Source organism: Tamandua tetradactyla, chromosome 3 (genome assembly GCF_023851605.1).
Source record: "Tamandua tetradactyla isolate mTamTet1 chromosome 3, mTamTet1.pri, whole genome shotgun sequence".
NCBI lineage: Eukaryota > Metazoa > Chordata > Mammalia > Pilosa > Myrmecophagidae > Tamandua > Tamandua tetradactyla.
Window position 1 is genome coordinate 6,053,475 of NC_135329.1, and position 24,073 is coordinate 6,077,547.

Sequence of the window (24,073 nt, forward strand, 5' to 3'; positions counted from 1 at the left end):
CTGCCTAACTTAGGGGGCTCGGTGTCCCTGAAAAGATGAGGAAAAGCGCCACATCTTTTAATTTTTATTATTATTATGTTTTTGCATTGAGCGTCCGTGGCCCTGAGAGCATGGCCACAGACGGCCTTCCTGAGCAGAGGCCTGCTGGACGGTCAGCCGGAGTTCTCAGCACCTCAGCGGCCTTGCCAATGACCCAGAGCTTAAAGAACCCAACGTTTGCTTCTAATTAGCCCTGAGTAGTGTCCTCAGATGCCCTGGGGATGCTTTAGGCGTCTGCTTGTACAGGAGCATGCCCACCTCACTCTGGACTTACTGGGGGGGCCAAGTCCGGGGGTCCCTCGGAGACGCCCTAAGACGGGGGTGATTACAGAGGCAAGGCCTTGCACAGAACAGAGCTCACATAAAAGAAAGCCAAGCTCCCTGAGCCGAGGGCCAGGAGCCTCTTTTTGACCCTGGGACTCTCGTCTGTTATTAATGCCTGGAGTTATGCTACTCGAACTTGACTGTTTTGGGATTTTGAGGCATTTGGGTCTTGTGAAGTCCTTTATTAAAATGCAAAGAAGGGGGAAAGCTTACATTCTCAACAAGAATTGGAAGCCACTGAGGGCAGGAGACATGACTTAAATGCCTCTTCATGTTTATAACTCTGAGCTGCCCAGGGTTCTCAGAGGATTAAGTCGTTCCATCTAATCCATATATTCAGTTTTCTGAAGACTCACCTCCTTGTCTGATTACCCAATAGGAGATATTTCAGAGGGAGAGCTGACCTAAAATGTTGCACAACTGCCCTTAGATGCAGCCTACCAAACACATTGAAACCCTTTCCTGCTTACTCACCCGAGGCCATGAGCACAGACACCCATCACGGCCCATTCTGGTGGGTGGGCTGGTGATACCTGCAAGGGCAGCTCTTGAATCTGCTTTGTCGCCATTCTGTCTTCTCTCTCTCATGCAGGTGCTTTCAGTGTCTTCTTGCTCATGTCCACACGTTTGCCTTAAGCATCTTTCTGTTTCTCTTACTGGATCCTTTTAATCACATGTGGCTGGGAGATAAAATGCCCAATTTTGTTTGAGTCCGTAAATAAAACAAGAGTAGACAGGCTTTGAGTAAGAATTGTTCCCAGATAAGGGCAAGGATTTTATTTCAGAACCCTCTAGTTTTTGTTGCACAGATGTTTTCACTTTTTCCTCTCATTTTTAGCTAGGATTTGGATAAGCGAGGTGGCTGGAAACCCCACTGCCGGGGGGGCGGGGAATGGGTTGTCCCTCAAGTATAAGAGAATAGGGAGCAAGTCCTGGCCATGGCACTGCTCAAACTTGCCTCAGTCCCATCAGTAAGTTCACTCAGCCTGTGACAGAATCTTTCCTCAAAATATACCACCCCCCACCCTCTCTCTGGCCTTCCCCACCACCCTCCTTCCCAGACCCCTTGCCCCTCCTAATGCCTCTTCTCCAGCCCCCCAAACCTCAGACTAGAGGTTAGATTTGCTTTCCAGGCCAGGCAGAGAAGCTCTGTTAGGGTCTAAGGCTGGAGCCCCTTCACTTCTGCCAGCATCCAGTGTCCCATCTAGAGAGGGCGAAGCTACTGTGCAGGTGAGGAAGCTTTCTCCAAGCCAGGCTCCGACTCAGGGGTGGCTCGTGAGTTCTCTTGGGATGTGGGGAGGCGTTGACTGGCAAAAGTTCGTTATTTGTAGATGCGAATCAAAGGGCTAGCCCCCAGTGGTTTCCCCATATTTTGGCCAGGCCTGAGGGGCTGAAATCGGAGAGGTCAGTCAGTGAAAGGGGATCCTGTGCTTTGATTGACATTGGGAAGGTTGTAACTAAGTGTTGGCAGTTTAAAATCGAGGAACGTGAGATTGGGAAAGGACCGTATGGCACAACCTCTTGAGAATTGCCAAGAGCAGTGCATTAGATAGGATATTTTAGTGGCTACACACACTGCATTAGATAGGATATTTTAGTGGCTACACACACAAAAAAAGAGATTTCTCTCCCACAAAAGAGGAAGTCTAGATACAGTCATCTGAGATTAGTGCAGAAGTTCAAGGATGTAAGTGGTCAGATTCTAGAAATGTTTTGACATTTCCCCCGTCATCTCAGGAGGGCTGAGCATGTCCAGACAACAAGTTCAAGTCCTCATAGGGTTGTCTATGTATCAGCCAAAAAATAAGAGAAGATTTCTCATTCCACATCATTGGTCCAATTGAGTCACAAGGCCACTGCCAGCTGCAAGGGAAGCTGGAAAGGAGAGTAACTAACTAAAAGGAATGGAATGGCAATATCTAGCTTTTACCAATCTTAATTCTTTAACTGTGCCTGGGCAGGGGGGCTGCCTTCCTGAGAACAAGAGATCACCTGGCACCATCTGAACACAAAACTTCCTAGTGGGAAAGAATGGTAGGTGGCTATTAAGTGGGTGACAACTGTGTTGACCAAAACTAGCATAGGACAAAAGAAACCCATGGGTTTTAGGGGGAAGCATGTCACATCTGCCTTCTAAGCAGGGCAGTCATATAAATCATTGCTCAGGATGGGACACTTCTGAGGATGAATGGGTGCACTATCAACAATTATTCAAGATAGCAGGCAGATAGCAAGAACTGTCCAGGGCAAATCAGAGCTTCTGGTCTCCCTTTTTCTAAAGAAAATTTCAGTAGCAGCAGCTGGCAGAAAGAGCCGAAAGATGTAGTGGAGTTCGTCGAGGTCTAAGGATAATCCTAGCAGCAGTCCTAGACTCTCGTTGGGCAACTTTTCCAATTGCATTGAAGTGGACCGGTCATGGACTCTGGCCAGTGGTATAGACTAACTGGCATGCTGGTCAGGCTTAAGTCAAGATTTGGTTTTCTTTTCATACTTTATATGCCCACTTTTCTGCTTCCAAATACCACTGAGTCTCTAAGATTGGCAAATAAAATGTGAGTCTGGAGTTTACTATATTCTGCATTTGGGATTATTTTTCTTAAAGTAACTATTGTAACTAGTGTATGGGCCAGTGGTTTGCTTGGGCTGAAATGTCATAATCACTAAATCAGAGAATGTATGTGAAGTGCTTAGACTAATATCTGGACTAAAGTAAGTATTTGGTTAATATTAGTTAAAGCAAACCCACATGCAAATACACACACACAAATACTCACGCTATAATTCTGCCTGAGAACTAAAGCACAATTTGGCAATGTGTGTCAATATGTAGAATATCCTTTGACCCAGATATCTGATTTCTAACAATTTGTCCTAAGGGTAAGCATGTTTATCACCATGTTTTTTGTACTGATAAAAATTGGAGTAACTCAAATCCATCAATAGGGGATAAAATAAAGAATTATGAAACATTTGTACAATGGAATATGATATATAGCTATTAAAATAATGAAATTGAACTTCATTTATTGATATAAAAAGTCAATGACATATTATCCAATGAAAATGCAACTTACAAAGAAATATTTATGGTGTGGTCTTATTCTTTTTTGTCAATAAAAAGAATGAAAATAAAATAGAAAGAAAAGAACTAAAAAAATCAGGATGATTTTTGTCAAAATATTTTGTTATCTCCAGATTATGGGAAAACTGGTTTCTTTTGTTTCTTCTTTTTTTGAATGTTCTGAATTTTGTTCCACATATAGACACTCTCATTTTGTAACTCTCATGATCAGAATAAAGTAGCATGGCTATCTGAAAACAGCTCTCATCTCTGGCCCCAGCTCCTCTGGGTAGCATACCTTCACTCTCATCAGCTCCTTTCTGCTCTTATGGCTCCCATGTATTGAACTCTTCCTGTATTTCTCTCCCCATTTTATTGTTTTCCTTTTACATATCAGTCTCATCAACAAGACCATAGGAATTTGAGGTGGCACCTTTGCCTCATTTGTCTTTGATTTTCCCTATATAATACCTGGCCTGTGGTCTGTGCCCAGTAAGTGTGAGCCGAGTGAATAGATGCACAACTGAATGCGTCTCCTGGGTCCCATAACTTTAATTAAAAGCCTCTTCCAGTGTGAACTACACCAGTCTTCAAAGTCCAGTAAGAAACCGCAACTTTATAATCTGACCACATCACGCAAAATTTGTAGCCTGGGACCCGCTAGAGGGCAGGGTCTTTGGCTCTTTTAGTTTCCTCATTGCTAAAAAGGTTTGTGTAAATAAACACTGGGAATATATTGGCTCTTGAGTTTGAGGCTAGGAGAGGTCCAAACCCCAGGTGACAGCAAGACAGTGCTTTCTTCCCGCAGACAGTGCTTTCTTCCCGCAGACAGTGGCATTCCGAGTCCGGCTGCAGGTAATTCTTCGTCCTGGACCCCGTCACGTGGCAGTGCACACGCGGCCTCTCCTGGCCTCTCCCTTCTTTTCTGGGTTCCCTTAACTTTCAGCTTCTCGCTGCTCCTACTGTGGCTTTTTTCTCTCTCTGTGACCTCTCTGTGGCTTTCAGTAACAGGATTAAAACCATCCTGGGTTACACCTTATCAAGAGATCCTATCTACAAGGAATGGAGTAAGTGTAAGATGGTGTTTCTCTGGGGTGCATAGCTCCAAACTATGACACTGGCACAGAGCAAGTATCCAAATATTTGTTGAAAGAAGGAATGAAGGATTGAATGAAGGACAATGGACAGAAAAGACAATGAACAAGTCAGCTCCGTTCTAAGCAGAGGAGCTAGTAATTGGTGATACTAAGACCTGCAGCATCCCCGCTGAAACTGCAAGGCAGAGATGCAAAGGGACCTTAGCAATGGGATGATTCACCTTCCTCATTTCACAGCGAGGTGATGAAAGCCCAGAAAGAGGAAATGATTTCATCAAGTCACAAGGCAGGTGAGCAGCTCTCGCCACCCAGCCTGGGGTGCTTCCGCTGCAAAGCTGCCTCTGGCTGGAACCATAGCCTGTGCTTTCTGCCATTTCAGTGAGCTGTGTTTTTCTAGTTGGCCAACTGAGAGGCAAAATTGGGACGCTTCCGATCGATTCATCCCTATTAGTCTTTTTTTTCCTTCTGCCTTTCACTTTATTTGCCATTTGAACTGGACCCCTTCCCAGAGCCGCAACCTGCCCATCAGCAGTTCGTATGCATCCAGAGACCTGGCTGCCCGGGGGGTTGAATCTCACCCACCAGGGTTTTGTTCTGTTGAATAAAAGCAAATCCTGCATGAGGCAACAAACGCTTTCCAGGCCCTGAATAATTGAACGGTTGAGCCCCATGCTGCAGCAGGCTAGGAACTGGTTAGAGATGCAGCAGCGGCTGGCAGCCTGCACACCTGTGTGGGCGTAGGGCACTCTCCAGGGGACCCCACCAGCCTGGAGCTGCTGCTGGGGCTTGGCTTGTTTGCTGTGGGGCAGTGGGAAGAACTTGGCAAGCATTAGCGTCTTCAGATTTCCATAGCAATCCTTTGTCTCTGCCTCCAAATTAATCTCTATGGTGGTGGCAGGGAGACTCAATCCACTTGATATTTCCCATCCCCACACCTGTGATAGCAAATCGAAGGGAGTGAGCATATGATGAGAACAAGAGTCTTTGGAGCCATTTCAGGTGGACTATTGGGCAGAATAAGTCCAGTTCTCAGCACATGGATCAGGGCTGAGAAAATACGGCTGTTCCTTCATTTAGATGTTTTCCTCTCCAAGGTTGGCTGGAGAAAGTCTAACGCCAGCTCACACTGACAGCACTCCACAGTCTGCTAAGTATTTTCAGCGCCCTTTATTTCTTACAGTCCCTCCGAGAGGCAGAAAGGACAGAGGGTACAGAACAGGCATTGGACCCAGGACTTCTGGCCTCCAGTCTCTGCTCAGCCATCACCTGCAGGTCTACACCACCCTGAAATTGCTTTGAGAAGCCCCGTATCCCTTCCAGCAGATGCCACAGGATGCCAGCCACAACTACCTCTGCAAATTCAAGTTGATTAGATCACCTCCCTGCTCATGCCTGTGTGTTGTCACTTGTCTCCCATAGCTCTCAGGACCGAGAACAAACTCCTGGTTTCCAGGCCCTCCCCTCTGTCTGTTGGCATCCCTGTTCCCCCGACGTGCTGTGCTCCCAACCACAGCCACTCTGGCCTGAGAAGTGCCAGGCTCCGGGGCACTGATCCCCCCAGGTGTGTCCCCAGGCCAGACACATTGTCCCCCAGTGAACCCTTGGTCACTAGCAGAGGCTGCGGCAGTGGAACGTCCACGGGTGGGCCTTCTGTGATGCCTTAAGCAGGCAAGACCCCCACCCGATACATGTGCCTAGGACACTCTCCTCTCCCATCACATCCCTTGCAATCTCTGCATTAAAGACACTCTTTCCCTGAGACTGAGAATGGCCTGGCGGCAGGGACCAGGCTGTCAGCTCACCTCTGTGCCTGGCACCCACAATGGGCCTGGCTCAGAACAGGGCTTGGTCAAGAGCTGCCAAACAAGCAAACAAATGAATAAATAAAAGGCAAACACAGAAAGGATCAAAACCAGGCCACAAAATGTCCATCCTGAATATCTTTTCATCGATTTCTTTTAAAATAAATATTCAAGCGCCTACTACTCTGTTCCAGGAACTCTTCTGGACACAGGAAACACAACACTGAAGAAAAAAGGCAACATTCCTTGCACTCTTATGTTCTAATTAAAGGAGACAGATAATGCAAAAAAGAAATAATCAAACAAAATATATAGTTTCTCAAACTGTTGGCAGGGTTGTAAGAGTGGAGTGGGGAGGGAGAGGTTTAGACACAGGCTCTGGCCACAGCTAGCTGGAGCTAATTCTCACATAGTCCCTGCTTTCTATATTCCACTAAATTCCATTTCTTTTTTATCCAATTCCCCTAATGCTATACATTTAATTAGTCTTCTATTTTAATGATATATAAGCTAATTCTAGGATGATATGTGGGTCAGGCATCGTTTGTTCCCATTGAATTATTTCCTTTAGATAAATTCCTAAATGGAGAATTATTTAATCAGAATCTACAGCATTGTTAAGATCTTGCTCAGTACTTCCAATTTGTTATCCCAAATCATTTTAGAAATCTGTAAGACCATTCAGCAAAAATGGTGTACCCCTTTCATCCTATCAGCAGGAGTAAGGGCTATTTTTGTTTGTTTGTTTACTGTTGTTACTTTAATAGAGGTGGAAAGGGTATTTCAAGGTAATTTTCATTTGCACGTCTTTTCTTCTCCCATATTTTAGTTTTGAAATCTAATTGCTCAAATGCAGAGCTGCACCTCTTTACGGTGTGCAAAGCCTGGCTGCGTTTCCTGTATTTGGGGTACTTTATCTTCCACGCGAGAGCAGGCCACATCGAAGGTCGAGACAGGGCTACGAAATGCTGTGACCCTTTCCCTAGGCTGATGAGATCATGGCAGCCACCACGGTTGAAATTCAAGGCAAATCTCTCACGTTGGCTTCTCTTTTGGAAAGTAGCAAACACTTCAGGCTAAAATAAGCAGATACCATATAATACTATGAACTGAAGTGGACCCGGGTCCCGAGGCTCATGGAACGCCAGTGCTTTTTGACCAGTAGGTGACGGGCCCTCAAAGGTAATGCTATTTCCCTTCTATTAGCCTTTGCTGAGGACAGATTTGGGGGCTTACATCTTAGCAGCTTGATTATCCATATTATTGGTATGATAGGTGAACATCTAGTAAAGATTTTTTCAGTTATTTTAAAAATGATCTTAAATAGCCATTTAGCTCATGCAAGATTCTTTATTTCATTATCATTAATATATAGTTTTTAAAGTTGAATATGTACTCTGTTCCAATGTGATGCCTTCTGATTTTTATTTTGAAAGATAGTACTCAGAAATTTTAATTGCTAATTTAAGTTTGGTACCAAATATGAGATGCTTTAGCCAGTCTACTTGATTCTTATTTCTGGCACATTTTTTTCCCTTTTCTATAAACAAGATATAATGTCTTTTGATGCCAATTAGATTTCACATATTTATTTTCCTTTTTTTATAACTTTGGAATAACTTACATATGGTAAAATTTACCATTTCCAGCATTCCATTCTATCGTTTTGACAAATACACACAGTCCCAAAACAGCTTCCAGAATCAAGATGTAGAACAGTTCTCTCCCCTCCTAAAGTTCCTTCATGTGCCTCCATCTGCCCTCACTGTGACTTCACCCCCAGCCACAACTGGTCTGTCTCTGTCTGTATAGTTTTGCCTTTTTGAGAATGTCAGATAAATGGAATCACACAGTATGTACTCCTTTGATTCTGGCTTCTTTCATTTAGCAAAATGCATTGCATATTCATCCAGGGCATTGCATATATCAGTAATTTGTTTCTTTGAAATGCTGTATAGTATTCCATATACGAATGTACCACATTTTGTGGTACTTAAAGGACATTTGGGTTGTGTCCATTTCGGTGCAGTTGAGAATAAAGTTACTTGATGATCAGGTTTTTGTATGATTATAAGTGTTCTTCTTTGGGGGGAATATCTAGGATGGCATGGCTGGTGTGGCAGTTTGAAACTGCTGTGTACCCCAGAAAAGCATGTTCTTTAATCCTTATTCGTTATTGCTAGGTAGGATCTTTTAGCTTTTGATTGTTCCATTGAGATGTGACGCACCTAATTGTGGGTGGGAACTTTTGATTAGATGGTTTCCATGGAGATGTGTCTCCACCCATTCAAAGTGGGTCACTTACTGGAGTACTTTAAGAGGAAAATCATTTTGGAAACAGTTCCAGAGCTGGTACAGGCAGAAATGTTTGGAGATGAAGAAAGAAAATGCCCCTGGAGAAGCTGTTTGCAACAAGAAACCTAAGACCCAGCAGATGCCAGCCATGTGCTTTCCCAGCTGGACCCATCGGCCTTTCTTGAGTCATGCCTTAGTTTGGGCATCTTAATGGCCCCAGAACTGTAAACTTATAACATAATAAATTCCTTTTTTTTCAAAGCCGTTCCATTTCTGGTATATTGTATTCTGGCGGCATTAACAAACAAAAACAGCTGGGTTGTGTAGTAAGTGAGTGTTTAACTTAAATGAAACCACAAAATTTCTTTCAAAATGGTTATACCATTTTGCAATCCCCACCAGCATTAAATGAAGTTCTAGTTGTTCCACCTGCTCGTCAGCATGGTTCCTATAATAGTATCTCCTTGTGGCTTTAATATGCGTTTTTCTGATGATTAATGAGGTTGAATAACTTTTCACGGGCTTATTTGCCATCCCATATATCTTTGTTGGTGAAGCATCTGTTCAAAACATGCGTCCATTTTTAGTTGGCTGTTTTTCTCACTATTGAGCTTTGAGAGTTCTTTATAGACTTTGGATACAAGTTCTTTTTCAGATATATATTTTGCAAACATTCACTCTCAGTCTTCAGTTTGTCTTTTCATTCAATTTGCAAAGCAGAAGTTTTACCATGAAGAATACCAATTTATATTCCTTTTAAATAGTGTGGGTTAGTATTTTTCCCTACCTCTATTTTACTCCTTGCTCTACCATAAAAGACCATTTTATACCATGGCTATTTTGGTCTGTTTCTCTATCCATTACTGTTCCATCTCCTCTGGCATGAAGGGAGCAAATATGAGGGCATGGAAAGAACACTGGACTGGAAATTAGGACATCTAGATTCTTCTGTAATCATTAGTTTTCCATCAACCTTGAGCTTATTAAATTCCTTAGGCTTCCTTTTCCTTATCTACACATCAGAAATAATACTTGGCCTACCTATATCAAGAATTGTGAGGAGAAAATGAGCTCCAAGATACAAAAGCACTTGCAAAGCACTGGAAGGATTATTCATGCACAAGACAGCATTAATGGAACAAGTTCCTCTTCCAACAACTTCCCATCAGCCTCGACAGACCCACTCAGACCCAACTTCAGGAAGCAACTTCCATAACCACGCAGATAAAACTCTTGCACTTTGTATACCCAGTGATTCCCTCTTTTGCTCTAGGATATCCTGCAGCAATTTCAACTTTTCTTTTCATGCGCTTTTATAAAATTCTCTATATATTTTTTAAATTCTGTATATTTGACAATGGCTATTCTTAGGATTTTGTTTCAGAGATTTAAAATTTTTTATTTTTTTAAACTCTTTTTTATTGTATAGTATAGCATATATACAAAGCAAAGAAATAAGAAAGCAATAGTTTTCAAAGCACTCTTCAGCAAGTGGTTACAGCATAGATCCCAGAGTTTCTCATGGGCTACCATACAATCCTCTTATACTATGCTTTCTAGCTGCTCCAGAATATAGAAAGCTAGAGTACTTCAGTTACATTTTTATCATCACAATCGATGTTTTTTCCTTCTTTTTTTGTGAACAATAACATATATATATAAAAGCTATAAATTTCCAAGCCCAGCACCACAATTAGTTGTAGAACATATTTTAGACATTGACATGAATTACAATTTCACAATTTCAGTTATTTACTTCTAGCTGCTCTAAAATACTGGAGACTAAAAGAATACCAATTTAATGATTTGGTATTCCTATTCATTTGTTAAGTCCTATCTTCTATGTGTAATTTCACCATCACCTTTGATCTTTCCATACCTCTCATTGGGGCAGTTTGGGCTATGGCAATTCTAAATTTTTCATATTGGAAGGGTTTGTCACTAACATGGGGTAGGAAGATAGAACTATCTGATGTTCTGGAGAGTCTGGGTTAGGTTTCAGGACTTATCTGGACCAGGGGCCCATCTGGAGGTGTAGGTTTCTGGCAAGTTATGCTAGTGCCTAGAACCCTTGTGGAATCTTATATATTGCCCTAGGTGTTCTTTAGGATTGGCTGGATTGGTCCTGGTTGGGGGTTGGCAGGTTATGATAGGTAGCAAGGTCTACCTGAAGCTTGTGTAAGAGCAACCTCCAGAGTAGCCTCATGACTCTATTTGAACTCTCTCTGCCTCTGATACTTTATTAATTATGCTTTTTTTTCCCCCATTTGGTCAGGATGTAATTATTGATCCCACGGTACTAGGTCTGGATTCATCCCTAGGAGTCCTCTCCCACGTTGCCAGGGAGACTTTCACCCCTGGATGTCATGTCCCAGGTATGGGGGAGGGCAATGATTTCACTTGCAGAGTTGAGCTTAGAGAAACTGAGGCCACATCTGTGCAACAACAGAGATCCTCCAGAAGTAACTCTTAGGCATGCCTATAAGTAGTCTAAGGTTCTATGCTATCTACATAAGCTTCACAAGAGTAAGCCTCATGCTTGAAGGCATAGCCAATTTATTTGGGTGTCCCTAAAGTTTGACACAGTATCAGGTGATTCCTCAATGGTAAGGTCTAATAGTTCCAGAGTCTTTCTCCCCTCACTCAGGGGACTTTGCCAATAATTTTTGATTATCTGGTTATTATACTCTAGGATATTTCCAGGCATTGCAATAATCTATACAGGATTAAAGGACCTCTTTCTCATTCTGTGCTCCCTGTGTTTCAGTTGTTCAGATAGGTTGAAGGAGATTATACACTACAGCAAATTTCAGTTCCAGATCAAATAAACCATTCTTCCATTGATCTCAAAGAGTGTGTGTAGTTCTAAAATATAGACATTGTCTTCCTTACCCCTATGATCTGAATTACTTTAACCCCAACCTGTTTGGCTTCCTTCTTATCTCTAAATATCAGGTTACATATGTAAAACAGCTTCTCAAAATCCAGAAATAATAATCACCACTCCAGACTTAATGTGTCTGCTCTAAAAGCTTACAATCTAGGCCCCTGTTTTCTTATAAGCATTTCTAAAAGTGACCATACCATTCCTGTTCTTTTGTTTCCAGCTTATTTTGTCTCACCAAATATTCCACATGTTCATTCGCATTGATGCACGCCTCATGACACTGTTCCTTTTTGTAGCAGCACAACCTTCATTCATAAGTATGCACCACTGTTCTCTATTCTACTTTTCCGTCAATGCATCCTTCAGCCACCTGCATTCATCGGGCATCATGTAGAGGGCCCAAAGTCCACAGTCCATCAACATTCACAATAAATTTTTTTATTTTTAAAAAGGAAATGTCCCAGGTCCCGAATGTCATGACATCCTGAAGCTCATGACAAGATGGATGAGCCTTGAGGACATAATGCTGAGTGAAATTAGCCAGACACAAAAGGATAGATACTGTATGATTCCACTTTTATGACAACATAAAGGTATAATCAGTGGCTTATAATACAGAATATAGGGGACTTAGAGATACATAAAAGCTAGAGTTGGGTGAACCATTGGCTAATGAGGTTGAACTCCAGTATAAAGGAATAGATAGGAATGAAGGTGATTCTCTAGTGAATCTATAAATAATATTACCATACTGAGGATGAACAAGATTGAAAGGGGTTTTTTAGAGCTACATGTCCCACTGATTAACACTAGAAATATGAATTAGTTCTCACAAGAATTACTTTAAAGATATGATTCTTGTACAAAGAGTGCTTAAGTAAAAAAAAGAAAGAAAGGTCCCAGGTCTTCCAGGGATGATGGTGGAGTAGAGAGCTGCAGCACTCAATCTTCCTCTAAAAATAGCTACGGTGCGGGAAGAAACCTTATGAAACAGCTGTTCTGGGGCTCTGGAGGCCAGGGGAGAATTGTACAGCACCCAGGGAAGAGTGGGAGAGGCTGGGACACTACTGTAAAGAACTGTAGGTAAAGTGCTCAGTTGTGACTGCTGGTGCCAAACCCCCACTCTTGAGAAAAATAATAAAAATAATATATATTTATGTATCTAACCTCATGCCACCAAACACATGAGGTAGACACTGGCACAACTAAAGGAAGAAGCAGACATCTCTACCAAAATAGTTGGAGATTTCAATACACCACTCTCATCAATAAATAGACCATCTAGACAGAGGATCAATAAGGAAACACAGAAATTGAATAATATGATAAGTAAACTAGACCAAACACACACACACATATACAGAACATTGCAGATATATGTTCTTCTCAAATGCTAATGGATCATTATCAGGATAGACCACATGCTGGATCACAAATAAGGTCTCAATAAATTAAAAAAGATCAAAAATAATACAGAGCACATTCCCTGATCATAACAGAATTAAGCTGGGAAGCAGTAACAAGTGGAAAACTGGAAAATCCACAAATGTATATAGAGGTTAAACAACATACTCTTAAACAATCAGTGGATCAAAGAAAAAATTGCCAGGGAAATCAGTAAATATCTCAAGACAAATGAAAATGAGAACACAACATGTTAAAAATTATAGGATGCAGTGAAGGCAATGCTGAGAAGAAAGTTTATAACTTTAAATGCCTACATTATAAAAAGAAGAAAGAGCTAAAATCAAAAACTTAACAGCACACTAATCCCAAAGCAAGGAGAAGGAAAGAAATAACAAAGATTAGAGCAGAAATAAATGATATTGATTGAAAAAATAGAATCTGCAAAAACAAAAGTTGGTTCTTTGAGAGGATCAGTAAGATTTGACAAGCTCTTAGCTATACTGACAAAGTGAAAAAGAGAGAAGATGCAAAGAAACGAAATCAGAAATAGGGGGCATTATTACCGACTTCATAAAAATAAAAAGGATCAAAAGAGTATATTATAAAAAATCATATGCCAACAAATTAGACAACTTTGATGAAAGGGAAAAACTCCCAGAACACAAGAATAACCTACACTGACTCTGGAAGAAACAGAAGACCTCAACAAGTTAATCAGAGGTAAAGAGATTGAATCAGTCATCAAAAACCTCCCAACAAAGAAAGCCCAGGACCAGATGGCTTCCGAGAATTAATACCATTGCTGCTCAAACTCTTCCAAAGATTTAAAGAGGACGGGACACTACTCACTCTATGAAGACAGCATCACTCTAATACCAAAGCCAAATAAAGATACTACAAGAAAAGAAAATTACAGATCAATTTCTCTAATGAATATAGATGCTAAAACCCTTGCCAAAATACTTGCAAATTGAATCCAACAGCACATTAAAAGAATTAGACACCACGATAAAGTGGGTTTTATTCAGGTGTGCAAAGGGTGGTTCAACAACAGAAAATCAGTTAATGTAATTCAGCACATTGACAAATCAAAGGGGGAAAACTCACATGATCACCTTGATTGCTGCAGAAAAGGCATTTGACAAAATCCAGCATCCTTTCTTGATGATAATACTTTAAAAGATAGGAATAGAAGGGCACTTCCTCAACATGATAAAGGCCACAAAGGAAAAAGCCACAGCCAACATTGTACTCCTTGGTAAAAGACTGAAACCTTTCCCTCTAAGATATAGAACAAGACAAGGATGCCCCCTGTCACCGCTGTTAGTTAGGCAAGAAAGAGAAATAAAAGGCATCCAAATTGGAAAGGAAGAAGTAAAAGATTTTTTTACTATTTCTTTTACATAAAGTTTCACTATTTGCAGATGACATGATTCTACATTTAGAAAGTCCAGAAAAATCCATAGCATAGCTACTAAAGCTAATACACAAGTTCAGCAAAGTGGCAGGATACAAGATCAACATGCCAAAAAAAAAAAAAAATCAGTGTTTCTATATACTAGTAATGAGAAATCTCAAGAGGAAATCAAGAAAAAAATTCATTTATAATAGCAACCAAAAGGATCAAATATATAGGAATAAATTTAACAAAGGATCTAAAATAATTATAGACAGAAAACTACGAAACATTATACGTGATCAAAGATCTAAATAAATGGAAGGATGTTCCATATTCATGAAATAAAAGACTAAATATCACTAAGATGTCATTATATCCAAATTGATTTACAAATTCAATGCAATGCCAATCAAAATTTCAATAGCCTACTTTGCAGAAATGGAAAAGCCCATTATCAAATTTATTTGGAAGGGTAATAGCCAAAAAGATCTTAAATATCCAAAAAGATCCTGAAAAAGAACGAAGCTGGAGGACTCACACTTCTTGACTGTAAGGCCTATTACAGAGCGACAGTGGGCAAAACAGCCTAGTACTGGAATAAAGATAGATATGTTGACCAATGGAATTGAATTGAGAGTTCAGAAATAGACCCTCACATCTATGGGCAATTGATGTTTGGCAAGGTGGCCAAGTCCACCCAAATAGCACAGAATGGTCTCTTCAACAAATGTGCTGGGAGAAATGGATAGCCATATGCAAAAGTGTGGAAGATCTTACATCTCATACAAAAAATTAACTCAAAATGAATCAAAGACCTCAAATATAAGAACCAAGACCATGGAACTCTTAGAAGAAAATGTAGGGAATCATATTCAAGATTTTGTGGGAAGCAATGGTTTCTTGGACTTTATACCCAAAGCACAAACAACAAAAGAAGAAATAGATAAATGGGACATCCTCAAAATTATAACCTATTGAGCTTCAAAGGACTTTCTCAAGAAAATGTAAAGGCAACCTATTTAATGGGATAACATATTTGGAAACCACATATCTGATAAGGGTTGAATATCCAGAATATATGAATAAATCTTCCACTCAACCATAAAAAGACAAGCAAACCCCAATTTAAAAATGGGAAAAAGACTTGAATGGACATGTTTCCAAAGGAGAAATATAAGTGGTTAGAAAGCACATGAAAAGATGCTCAATATCACCAGCTGCTAGGGAAATACAAATCAAAACCAAGATGAGATATCATTTCTCATCCACTGGAATGGCCTCCAAAAAACAAAACTACAAGTGTTGGTGAGGATGTGGAGAAATAGGAACCCTCATTCACTGCTAATAGGAATGTAAAATGGTGCAGCTGCTGTGAAAGACAGTCTGACGGTTCCTTGGGAAGCTAAGTACAGAACTGTCATATGATCTGGCAATCCCATTGCTAGGTATATACCCAGAAGAACTGAAAGGAGGGATTCAAACAGACATTTGCAGACTGATGTTTGGGTTGCCAAAAGACGGAAGTGATCCAAGTGTCCATCAACTGTTGAATGGATAAGCAAAATGTAATATATACATACAATGGACTGTTATTCACCTGTAAGAAGTAATAAGTACTGATGCATGTGACAACACGTATGAACACTGAGGAATTATGTTGAGGGATGTCAGACACAAAAAGACAAATATTTTATGATCTCACTGTGATGAAATAATTATAATAAGTAAACTTATCAAATTAGAATCTAGGATATAGGTTACCAGAGGATAGAATGGGGGTAGAGAAAGGGTGGCTGAGGCTTAATTTGTGCAGAATTTCTATTTAGGTTGATTGTAAATGTTTGGAAATGGATAGTGGCGATAATAGCACATTATTGTGAGTGAAATTAACCATGCTGAATTATGTTGGTGAATGTGGTTGAAAAGGGAAGTTTTGAGTGATATATGTTACTAAAAGGAAAGTTAGAAGATAAAACAGGGACTGTATCACACAGTGAACCCTTCTGTGGATGATGGACTGTGGCTAATGGCACAAATATAAGAACGTTCTTTCATGGACTATAAAAAAATGTATGACACCATTGCAAAGAGCTAATAATAGGGTGGTATATGGGAAAAATACACCTATATCTAAACTATGGACTATAGATAGGTAACAGTTATAGTTTAATATTCTCTCATTAAGTATAACAAGTTACCACACTAATGCAATGTGTGTGGGAGCATTGTATTTTTACATGATTTTTATGTCAACCCCAAATCTCTCTAACTAAAAATAGTAATAATAATTTAACAATTATCATAAGGGAAAGAAACCAGACACAAACTACTACATATTGTATGATTTCACTTATATAAAATGTGAATATAAATATATTTAGAGAGAATTAAGTTAGTGGTGATGTAAGGCTGGAGAAGGATAGAGGGAGTGAGAGGTGACTGCTAAGGGGTGTGGGGTTTTTCTTTCTGGAGTCATAAAAATGTTCTGAAATTGATTGCAGTGATGAATGTGCAACGCTGTCATTATATTTTAGAAGGAGTGTCTGCTTTGTGAATGTATCTCAATAAAACTGTCTGGAAACATAAATGCTCCAATCTGCATCAGGGCTGAATAAGAGCCTTCCTTTAGACTTTCGGTAGAAACATCTTCTTTCATGAAACAGCAGCATGATTTTTTTTTCTCTCTCTCAAGGGAGGAAATTGAGATATAGCAGAGGATTAAACATTCTCTAAGATATGTATGGGCCCCTCCCCCCTTCTAGTAAAAGAAGGTGAAGGAAAGGATTTTTCTGTGGACAAGAATATTTGTAGTTAGGAATTCTGCATGTAAGGCTCTACAAATTGAAGCCATCTAGGAGAGAAATAAATGGGAAAAAATTGTTTAGTCTTCATTAGCCTAGAGAGTTGATAATTTGCCAGTTTCACAGTTTTTGATATATTTGTTTACCATTTTTATGTTAACATTTGAAAAAAGTTTAAAGGGCTTCTCTATAAGTTATGGGCTAATTTTGGCAAAATTGCTCTTTGACTGTTTTGGAAAATAGGTAAATCTTACACAGAACCATTGTAATAATCAATTAGCTCAAGTGCAGAGTAATTTTTTTCTTTTTTTTTAACATGGGTAGGCACCGGGAATTGAACCTGGGTCTCTGGCATTTGCAGGTGAGAACACCATGGCCCTTTGTTGTAAATTATTTTAAAACAAAGATTTGACCATGTCGCTCCTCTGTTCGATGGCTTTGCCCCTCCCTTAGGAGGCACCTCCACGCCTGGCGCCCATGGGCCCCCGTCCCCACCTCCCTCACCCCATCTCCCTCACTCAAGGTCACTCGTTGCTGCTCCTTGCTCATTTCAGTCCTGGAGCAGTTACTGGAGTCTTCTTCCTGCGAAGCTCTTCCACCAGAGATCCACGCAGCTCATTCCGGGTCTAGCACCAACTACATGATTTCTGGGGCCTGATGCAAAATAAAAATGTAAGCACTTTTGTTAAAAAATTATTCAGTATTTCAGAATGGTGACAACAGTGTTAAACCAATGTGAGGGAGTGTGAGACAGCATGGGTGACCGGCTCAGAGCTTGCGTGCCTATTGCTTGCTTCCTTCTCAGCTCTCTCTCGCTGTCATCTCGTATTGGAGAAGTCGTGCCTCTGTCAATTCTATCTAAAATAGTCCCCTCGGCAGGCTTTGTCCTTTCCTTACATTCTGGTTCTCCATAACACTTGCCACCCCCTAACCTACTCGATGTTAAATTAAATTTTCTTTCTTTCTTTTCTTTCATTCATTCATTCTTTCCTTCTTTCTTTCTTTTGTGCACTCTCTCTCTCTCTCTCTCTCTCTCTCTGCCCCCTCCCTGCCCTGCCCTCCTGTCTATCTCCCCCCAGGGGAATATAAAGTCCGAACATGCTGTGTCACCGAGAGCATAGAATATGCCCAGCACAGTGTAGGCAATCCCTAAATATTTGCTGACCAAATGAATAAATGACAAGTAGTGAAAATCTAAGGACATCTGAATAGGCAACAAAAATTTAAAAAGATAAAATAAAAGCATTCAAGAGGTTCAGCAGCTTTTAAAACAAAGAACACAGAAACGGAGTGTCAGGGTGGGGTCGGGATCTGAGAATTCAATTTTAAGAAAGAGGAGACTGGGTTCAGCCTCTGCTCTGACACCGGCCGCTCTGTGACTCTGGAGAAGCCACTTGACCTCTCTGAAACCTGTGTTGTCACCAGTGCAGCAAGGTGCCTTCTAGAATTGCATTCTGTGGCTCCGTGGAGCGATCTTACACACTTGTAAATTCACGCACAGATTCCCAAATGAGGCTATTGAGAAATTTGATCACTCGAAACTATTTTCTGTATATTTGGGTCAGAAAACACAATGCAGGCGCTCTTTGGGTTAGGGTCTCACAAGTGTCCAGGCTTCCCCCTTCAGTGTGACGGTCTAGTTAATGGCCTCTGAAAGCCATTTCTCCTGAGGAAAAATATTATTCTACTTGGAGGAGTAGGTGAAATTTTAACAAGTGGCTTATTATGTACTAGAGTGTAAACTCTTAAATAGGTCATATTAATGTGATTATTTGAGCAAAGGTCTACTATATGTTTGTTCTTTGAAAAAAAAAGGCATCTAAATGTGGAGGCTTCTGTGCCTCAATTTCCTCACTGCTGGCTGAGGCTCTGGGGAGTATCGATTGCAGGACCCATTGTGGAAAGAAGAATCCTCATTTAATATGCCATGTTCCTTTTTTATATTATTAATTCCAAAAATTATGAAAAATTCTCTGGTCATAAATTCTCTTGGCATAGATGAAATGAAAAAACACAAAACATTAAAATGCCTCCTGGCTCTGTAGGTGTCTGTGTTGAAAAATATTTGTTTTCCAAACCTCAGCCTCTCTCCTTTTTGGTCAATAATTGTGCATAGTATTTGCTTTGTAGTTTGTTTTCCGTATCCATTTTGCTTGAGATAATCCTGCATCTTTTTTTTTCCCCTTCTGATTTATTTTTCTTCTACACATTTTTGCTTTTGTGTTTGGGGCAAAGGAGCAAACTGATTTTCCCCCCAGCATGCACATTAATCTTTCCCACCAAAAAGTTCTTGATGTGCTTTTATCATTGCTTTAAAATGATCTCCTTCTTCTCTCTAATGAGGTGAGAGCAAGATGGACCCCAATCATGTAAAAGGGGGAAGAGGTGAAAGAAAGTAAAAGTGAAGCCCAATGAAGGAGTTGAGAACGAGGTCGTTGACTTGGTCAACTGAATAAAGAGCGTGCTTAACAGTTATGTCAGTCTCAGCACATGGGCAAACAGGGCTTCCCTGCAGACCCCACTGATGATGACTCCTCGCCGTCCCTCTGGTTATGGATTAGTAGGGGCTGCAGGACCTTACTGCGCAGCCTCAGCTACAACAGTTAGGAAGGTATGGGTACCAGAAAGGTAGGTTGGTGAAGTAGGAATTAGTGAATTAAAGAGAAGTTATAATTGAAGGCCTTGTCCTTCAACCAGTGAGGACAAAATCAGCCAAGAATAAGTGTCATATACATATTTTTCCCAAATGTGTTACCAGCATGTGAGAATAATGGAAATATGGCAACCTACAATATCCATGGAATGCAGTATATAGTTCCTAGGAGGCCAAAGATGTTTCGCTGTCCATGAAGGAAACTTCCTCCTTGCTTCCTTCTTGAAAATTTGAATGAAAACCTAAGTAATCTTTCTAAGACGGAAAATTAAAAGGTAAATTTGACTACCTGGTGTGGAAAAAAGATCCTGTGGTAGGAATTGGAGATCTGTTTCTGATCCCAACTGTGCCTCCAACCAGATCCTGTAGGATTTAACTCCAGACCAGCCCATCCAACAGCAAATACCACAGGGGACCCAGCTGACATCACGGGGGGCAGAAGAATCACCCACTGAATCCCAATTAATTTCCTGCAGTTCAGCTTTATGAGCTAAAACAATTGTTGTTCTAGCTACAAAATTTGGAGGTATTTTGTATACAATAATAGATCCCTGAAATTGAGTTTTATACCTAGAAGTAGGTGCTATCATAGACTAAAGCTGCAGCTTTGCCTTTGGGATCAAGAAGTGGGGAAAAAGAAAAGGAGCCTTGAGGAGATTAGGATAAGTCTGGAAGAACAATGAGAGAGATGATTTTGGAAGCTGAAGAAAAAATGGATGGGCAGAAAGTTTAGTGAAACCGTTGGCTGTAGTAATGTGGAAAATATACGTGTCTAATGAACCAGCAGATCTGGCTAAAGAGAGGTTTCCAGGCAAGGTATCAAATTGGTTCCTATTGGCTGTATGTGATAATGTAAAGATAGATAAAAATGGAATAAAGAAGAAAACACACAATTTTCAAGCAAATTTAGAGGAAATATAAAGAAGCCAGGACTTGCTGGTTTCAAAAGTAAAAATGTGTCTCATTCCAGGCTTCTCTGGATGGTAAAAAATCTCAGAGAAAGAAACAGCCACAGAGTAATGAACTTAAGAGTGTGGCTGTAAGAGCTTTATTGAGACTCATGAAGATTTAAATGTGTACTTAGTAAGGCTTCTAGGAATCTTAAGGATGTGCCTTAAGATTCCTCTCTAATAGGCAAGAAGGCCTCTAAGAATTTTTTTAAGAAAACTTTTTATTTTGAAATACTTTCAAACTGACAAACAGTTTCGACAATAATACAAACCCCGTAAATAGAAGTTGTGAGAGCAGACGTGCAGCACAAATGCTCCCATCTCAACAACTCCTAAGCACATTATTCAGGGATTTATCACATTCACAGTATTGCAGTACCCTCACCATCTTCCACTACTAAAAGTTTCCCAACTCCCCAAAGAGAAACCCTATATCCATTATGCATGAACTTTCCATTTATGCATGAACTTTCCATTCCCCCGCCTCCCACTTCTGGTACCTGTATTCTAATTTCTGTCTCTATGAACTTGCACATTCTCTGATATTTTCTTTGTAGTTAAGCAAGGGGCTTAAATTTAACATCCTAAATCTATAACAATCTCTCTGTTTGGTACCTAATTAACTTCAATATGCAAACTATGTTCCTATACCCTTCTATCCCCCTACCTTTATCCAGTTCTTGTCACAAATTACATGTTTGTACACTGTGTGTTCAAAACCACTGATTTACTATTACCTTTCATGAATTTGTCTTTTAGATCCTGTAGGAAGGAAAGTGGAGTTATAAGCCAAAAGTAAAATACTACTGGCATTTACCTACATCATTACCCTCGCCACAGATCTTTATTTCTTTATATGGCTTCAAGCTATCATCTACTGTCCTTTCTTTTCAGTTGGCAGAACTCTCTTTAGCATCTCCTGTGAGGCCAATCTCGTGCTGACAAACTCCCTCAGCCTTTGTTTATCTGGGAATGTCTTAGTCTCTCACTGAAAGATAATTTTGCCTGTTATAGAATTCTTCATGAGCAGTTATTTGCTCTCAGTATGTTAAATATATCATCCCACTGCCTTCTTTGCCACTGTGGTTTCTGATGAGAGATCAGCATTTCATCTTATTAAGGTTTCTTGTATGTGACACGTTACTCTCTCGTGCAGCTTTTAGAATTCTCTCTTTATCGTTGGTATTGACCATTTGATTATAACATGTTGCGGTGCCAATCTATTTGGGTTTATCCTGCTTGGGGTTCACTGAGCACTTTGTATATGTATATTCACGTCTTTCACTAAATTGGGGAAATTTTCTGCTATTATTTCTTTGAATATTCTCTTTGTCCTTTTCTCCTTTTCTTCTCCTTTTGAAACTCCCACAGTGTGTATATTGATATATTTGATGGTGTCCACAGGTTCCTCGGGCTCTGTTCACTTCTCTTCATTCTTTCTTCCTTATGCTCCTCAGACTGAATGATTTCATTTGTCTTATCTTCAGGTTCACTGATTCTTTCTGCTGTCAGTTGAACCCCTCTAGGGAATTTTTAATTTCTGTTACTGTAGCCTTCAGTGATGTTTGGTGCCTTTTCATAATTTCCATTTCTCCACTGATATTTCTCTTTGGGTTATTTTGTCATTTCCCTAATATCCTTTAGCTCTTTATCCATGTTTTCCTTGAGGTCTTTGGGCATATGTAAAACCATTTTTTTGAAGTGTTTGTCTGGAATGCCTCAGATCTGGTACTCCTCATTGATGATTTCTAGTGCTTCATTTTTCTCCTTTGCCAAGGCATGGCATCCTTTTTATATATATATAATCTTTTGTTGCAACCTGGACATTTTGATATTTTAATGTGTTATCACCAGAATTCAGATTCTGAGGTGTCTGTTCCTTCAACTTCTATCTAGTTCATGCTACAAAAAAGCGTTCCTTGAATGCTAGGAACAAACCAAAAAGAAAGAGAAGGAGGAGGAAGAAAGAAAAAAAGAATATACCCTTCCCAGTCTTTGCAGATTGGTCTGTGCAAGTACTCTCCTTCAGAGCTTATCCATACAATAAGCTTAGAGAATAGACCCAAAGCCTAAGAACAACCTGATCCTTTCTGCAAATATGCCCTGTTTTGGGCATTTTTGTATGGCCCTAGGAATTCTCCTGCTTACACCAAAATAAATATCTCCTTTTCTCTAGGAAACAGTTTCCTCATGGCCCTGGGCACTACACTGTATATCCTAAAGCCATCAATCCCTTGCCTCAGGCATCTACTTAATTGTTTCCCACAGTGTCCTGTAGGAGGGTTCTGACTTGTCTTCTATATGCAGGACAAGTTCTGAGACAGTGATTCATTCCCTCAAGCCACCACCAGAGAGACTGGGCAGGACAAACTTGCTCCCAGTATGTGCTCAAGGGCTGCTCTGCTCCCTTCCTCTTGGCATCAGAAATCTGCACTGGGAATGTGGGCCAGCTCTGCACCAGGCCAATGAGGGGTAGGAAAGGGGCCAGCCAGGGAGCCAGGAAATCCGACCACTCTTAAGTAGCCTTTTTCTTGATTCAGTACTCACTGTGTTACTGCAGTATTTTAGCTGTTTTCTGGAGCTTTGAGAAAGATGTTTCTGGCAGTTTTCCTCATTGTTCGAAGTATTCGTGGGATGATGCAGCTCTGAGCATGTCACTCTGCCATCTTGATTGAGGCAGGGCCTCTCCTTCTCTTTAGGGGAGACGATAACAGGACTTGTCCCATCTTCTGTGATAGGATTAGTGATATGAGGCTGGAAAAACCCTTAGCAAGAGATGAGGAAATCCTGGCAGCTGTCATTACTATGGTTGCTTTCCAGGTATTTTGCCCTCTGGCTGCCAGCCTTCCTCCCCAGCTCAGACTCACCTCTAAGAATCTTAAGTGTATTACTTTGTGAAACATTTAGTTTAGTCAGAAAAGTCTCAAGAGTTTTGAAGTCTTTTTTCTACGGCAAGGTGCTTATCTGGAAGATATTTGTGAATACATCTTTTACCTAATGGAAGGAACCCTCCAAATTCATAGGAAGCTCACAAAGTTTTTAAGAGAATTTAACTATAGAAGTTCTGTTAGCTTGGACTAAAATGGATAGAGACAGTTCCAAATAAAGAGATCTTTGTAACCAAAACCCACAGTGGGCCAGAAACAGACTGAGAAAACTACTCAGCTACAAACATAGACAATTTCTTATGCAAAAGAATAGATGGGGCAGTGCAATGGTGGCTCACTGGCAGAATTCTCTCCCGCCATGCCAGAAACATGAGTTCGATTCCTGGAGCCTGCCCATGACAGAAAAAAAAAAAATCTGTTGTAAGTATAGATAACTCAGAGTGTAGGACCAGAAGACCAAAAGACAGAGC